The sequence below is a fragment of the Atta cephalotes genome, assembly GCF_000143395.1.
Source record: "Atta cephalotes unplaced genomic scaffold scaffold00015, whole genome shotgun sequence".
Classification (NCBI taxonomy): domain Eukaryota; kingdom Metazoa; phylum Arthropoda; class Insecta; order Hymenoptera; family Formicidae; genus Atta; species Atta cephalotes.
Genome location: NW_012130079.1, coordinates 2,669,005 through 2,674,859, shown reverse-complemented (window position 1 = coordinate 2,674,859; position 5,855 = coordinate 2,669,005).

Genomic DNA, 5,855 nt, shown 5'->3' with positions numbered 1-5,855 from the left:
AGAGAGAGAGAGAGAAAACGGAGATGAGAAACAGAGAAAGAAAGAGAGGCAGGAACAGAGAGAGAGAAGAGGAAGATAGAGCAAGAAAGGGATGAGAAGAGAATGTGCCAGGCGTGTGTTTCCGACGTGATACGTAAATGTCTGACACACAACACCGAGGATAGGACAGGGACAGGTGGGGACAACCGACAGCAAGACGAGGAGAGGGCGTCGCGGCGCACGGCGTCTCGTGGTCGATCGATGACTACTAGTCGCGAGTTCGCGCGGGATTATCGCACGCCCGTCGTCGATGTTTGCCCTTCGCTCGTATCGTATCTCTCCGTCGCGTAATCTACGTGTATACACCGGATATCGACTCTTCCGAAGTTTAAATCTTCAAGGTTGCTGGAGAAAATCTGTCCACAAATTGACAAGAAACAGTCTCTCCTTTCGTCGGATGATTCTCGCGTATTCGGTATGCTTCCCTCCCCTTCGTTTCCTCTTCTTTCTTTTTAGTCTTTTACCCTTTGATTGCGCCAAGCAATCAAGACTCTAATCATAGCGCAGCCATGAAATCCAAACGAAATTAGCAATTATTTCTGCGACAACATTCGCGTAATCATCAATCTTTTTCCGGTCGACGCAAATAACGATTGGTGAACGCTGTCCTCTATTTTGCAAGATACTTCGTGACTTCCCACGTGTTACATTGTTACACTGTCCTTCAATTCGCGCGAGAAAGATCAGAATAGAAGATTTTCGATCGAATAGAATTGACCGAATAATTCTTCGTTTTTTTGCGCAAACAGACACATTGTATTGTCGATCGATGGATTTATGAAACTAATCCCGTGACATGCATTCGCCACGCCGATTAAAGCAAATCGTGTTTTGTGCGCAACGTGGGTAGAGCGATTCCGCGATTAGATAATACCAATGATGCTTATCGCAGCTGATTTCTTCGTCTTTACAACTGCGTCGTGGATTATTCCACCGCATGTACTATAGAATAAATTCCAGATCACCGTTTGTAAACCGCTCTTTCACCTCTCGGCAAATTTCTCTACAAAACTTGCCGCCGCACGCGACCGGAAGTTTTCTTCAATAATTTCATGAAGGTGTCCAGCGCAAATCCGAGAGGATTACAGTCCCATTTTCATTATCGCACTGTATTTAATTAACATGTATATTCTGTATTTCATTATCTGTAATCATGGAGCGAATAACATTCTACTGATCCGTGAAATATTTTCTTATCTCTTCAATTTGTACAACTTGGAGTTTTCGTGTCACTAGTAATTGGCCACTAGTAATTTAAAGACGAGTTTTGTCACTTGTACGCAGCAATATATTCTAAGGCATTATATCCCACGACCATTTGTGGGATAAATCAGAAAGCAGTTCGCTCCGTGCAATCTCTTCTTCGCTGAGCGATAAACCTCCGACGTCAATGATAAAGACAACAACGTCACGATCAATTTCAATAATTTAATCCGTCTACCTACGAGATACAAGCCAACTCTCTCACATTCGCTTGGAGTCGCGCCTTCGAAAATCAGAACGCGTACTTTTACTCCGTCCCGTTAGAACACACGTATACACACGCGCATACACAAACGTCATACACGCGTATCTGAGCCGGAAACCGCAGAATATCCGTTGTTTGTCTTTACGCTACGATCCTTCTAACATTCGTGATCGTGATTTATTACGAACGTGGTTTATTCCGCCACCGTAGCTCGCGAACGCGACCGTTTTCTCGCAGCGTGCACCACTGACGCAAGTCAACGCAAGCGGCGGGCTTTACTCTCGCTCTATCCCGTGGCCTCTCTTTTACTCGCGGCACGAGTGCCGTCCGACCATCCCCTCCTCCGGAGTCCGCTGCCTCCTCGTGCTCGCTCTCGCAGTCCCGAAATTACCGCGTGCCGAAATAAATCACGTTCACCATTCGCGTGGACCCGCGTTTCTCCTCTCCTCTCCGCGAAATAACGGAAAACAATGAAACCGCGTGCTGCACGCACTTCCTATACCGTGCTCCGTCCCGCGCTTCCACCCGCGGATATTTCTCGGACACGACAATATCACGACCGCAATTTCCCGCTTCGTTTTTTCCGCGTATGGAACACCACGATGTATCGAAAAAATGAGGCGCGTCTGGCCTGACTACGCGACAACACCGTGATCTCCTCGACGACGCCGATCTCGTTGCTACCCGTATTCCCACGAGTTCACATCTCGCGTGTTGCGATCAGCATACTTCTCTCTTCCTCACCGATAATCTTCCCTTCTTCCGCGGACAGCGTAGCTTTAATTATTCGCGAATGACATCGCGACGCTCGGTGTGCAAGAGGTCGAGGCAGGTGATCGTGTTACGGACACACGTCAGGCGCATCGCCAAGCGCGACGTCAGAGCAAGAGACACGTGGTGGGCCCAGGTCACGCAGATCTCCTGTCCCCCTCCCCGAATGACGCCGAGATGAGCGGGTGCGCCTCGGTGGTCGGCCGCACCTCTAGTTTCACCACCGCCAGTTGTATTTTCCCTTCTCGTTGTCCGCTACCTCCTCCTCCTTCTCCTCCTTCTCCTCCTCTAACCGTCACCCCTGCGCATCCTCGTCGTCGTCGTCGGCACGATGCAGAGGGGTTTGTTCCGACGGTCGTAGGGCCACTGGCTCTGGCACCGTCGCGACACGGCTCGTCGATATGAAGGCGAACATCGACGACGACGACGATGACGACAACCGCGACGGCGTCAGCGGGCGTCAGGCATGCGTGTTGGAGAAGCCGCCGACTTTCACGCCTGCTTGCCGCGTTGCCTATCGCGCTCTCCTCTTCTTATCCGAATACCTCCTTTATCCGTCTCCGTCTGTCTCTATGGAGTACCGAGTCGGTGGCGCGAAGCCACAAGTTGATTCGCGGGAAGGTACCAAATCCCCTCCTCCCCTCCCCCTCTGCGCCGATAGTCGCGCTAATGTAACTAGTTCAAGTTGATCAAACCTGATAAGGTGCTCGAAAGGAGCAATGGTGACCCGATTGAATTAAATCTTTTGTTATTTTTAACTTCCGTATGTATAAAAATGTAAATCAATCCATTTCTGTATATATATAGTTAATTTCAATGTAAATGATGTCCTTATTATCATATGCTTAGGCATCATATGCTGGATTGTTCCATCTTTTATTAAACTTTAAGCTATTTTATCTTCTTACTCTCTGTCTTCTTACTCTTTTACTCTTTTACTCTTTTACTCTTTTATTTATCCAGTAGATAAATTACACGTACTTTATCTCAAGATGGAAACAATCGGCTCTTAGTAAATAATAAACTGAATTTGAATCAAATTTAATTTGTCTATACACTTTCTTGAGATAAACTGTTTTAATTAAATTAACGATATATTGAGTAGAAGTTTATTATAGAAATGACTCTCAAATTGTATAATAGATATAATTTGACATTATGAATTTAAGTGTGTATAAGATACTTTTCACAATTTTTTCAAGTGGAAACGTTTTTTTATCGTTTTTTTATCGTTCGGTCTGAACGATGGAGATTCTTAATTTGCGCGAATGATTCTGGTTCATTCGAGGAGAAAATTACACGTATCGAGCAAAGATAATAAGACCTTTTAGTGCCTTCTCCGAAAATCTATTTCCGATAATAATGACCATTCCGCAAAGAAGAAGATAAACCAAAGTTGCGAATAAAGATCTCACCGGTTCGAATCTAATTTAAACTTTCGGAATCCTTCCTTTAACGCATTGGAAAGAACGATTTTGCTAAAATATCTAAAAATTAGATCTTACAGATCTAAAAATAATTTTGTTGGACCATAAAAATTACAGAGGAATCTCAAACATGAGCAAAGTTCCAAAGTGTTGACATTCTAGCGATCAGTTTGAACGTCCTACATAATTATTTTCATGATCCAACAAAATTATTTTTAATCTGGAACTGGTTAATCTTTAGATATTTCGGCAAAATCATTCTTTCCATAAAGAAACTTTTAAAAGCCTCGCGGCGCAAACTCGTAATCATTATTATAACATGAAGCTGTTCTCTTCTCATGAAGAAGAATCTCTAGAACGAAAGCAGACTTCATTAAACGAAGCGAAAAAAGACGCTTCGTTAAGAAAGAAAGAAAGAAAAAAAAGAGCTCAATGTCCGCGAGCGCGTCTGCGCACTTCCGCTTCGATCGCTTGACGAGCGTCGCGGCGCGTATCATTGACACTACGACACCGTAATAAGTTTATAGTACGCGTGCACCGAGATTTCTTTTTCCCGGTGAACTAGAGACTCTATAAAGTCAAGCAATTTTATCGAAAGAAGAGTAAGAAAGAAGGGTATATAAACTTAATTCTTTTTAAGTGTATATATACATATATATATATATATATATATATATATATATATATATATATATATATATACACACATTCTTCAAGCGATGTATCAAGTAACACAGTGTGACATAGTGATCATGTCATCTTTGTTTAATATTGATACAATATTGAACAACAAGAACGTACTCCATTCTATTACAGTGTGTTATCTGCTGGAAGCACACTGTGTCTCTTGCTGGAAAGCAACCAGTGTCTCTTTTTATGTGCTATCTCGTTCTAGCTTGTACCATCTTACATATTCATTCCAACTTATTGACAAAAACGACGAATAGCTAAAATGTTTATCATCTCGTGATTAGACTGTTATAATTCTGTTATAGATGTATCTCTATGAATCTCTACAGTGAACATACTCCGGCTGCGACGTGTAACATGTTGGCGTGTTATGTCAACCGCGCTCTATATTTTCGCAACACGTATCTATAAACCGACCACACCGGTTCCATCGAGATAGAGGTCCCGATGGTGATCGCAGACGACCGATAGACCGCGAATTTCCCTTGAGACTTCGACTTCTTTGCGAAAAACGAAAACCTTCATGAATTGACCCGGTCTTAAGATCGCGCAAGATTAAAAGGACTTCAAATGAAATAGATATATTGCAAATGATTTCATTTCTCGTAGACGAGATTAGCCGATGTATTTTCGGACCTATACACAATCTAATTGTAGTATAATGCCCAGAGGCCAATGCTTTATTTTTACACACGCAATTGCGGGTTTACGACGCAATTCCCTTCATTCGTCCCGCTTTCTCCTTCGCTTTCTACAGTATTTTCATCGAAACCTTCGTGAATGGCGATAAAGTATTTTGACGCCAATGCCTTCGTTGATCGTTAATCGTTTTCCCAAGAAGATACAGTGCGAATTATCTTCCGTCTCGCTGAAATCGGAGACGCGAGAGCGCTCTAGCACTTCGATTTTTTTGGGAACGGGTGGGATCGTTCGATTTGTTGACTCCGATATTACTCTTATGACATTTAAGATACTGCGATGCATGGCAAATGTTGACTAGTTTGATGTTTCGCGTGTCGATCGCAGTATGCAACAGCACGCATATAGATTGTATCAGTCACGCAACTCTAAGGCGCTCACGCACAATAACAGCCACGTTTAGAGATTCTGTCCAAACGAATGTAGAATGTAATATAACAGCGGGCGAACCTCCAATCTATGAAGCACGGAAGCTTGAAACACGAAAGGTCATGATCCACGATAAAAAAGTATCCACGTGAATCGAATTAAGCCCTCTCGTGGCTCGTAACGTATTTTTAAGTTGGAACTGCTTTCAATTCTGCCGTCAAAAGTCACCAAGGTTATTCCAAAATAGACGTAATTCAGAATGAATGACTTTTACCAGTGATCTTAAATCTACCTGCCTTAGTCTAAGCCATTAGCGTGAGAAACGTCTTGCACGTGCGAACGTGTGGGTTTGAAAAATCTTGCTTGAAAAGAATCTTGCTACGCGATAGCTG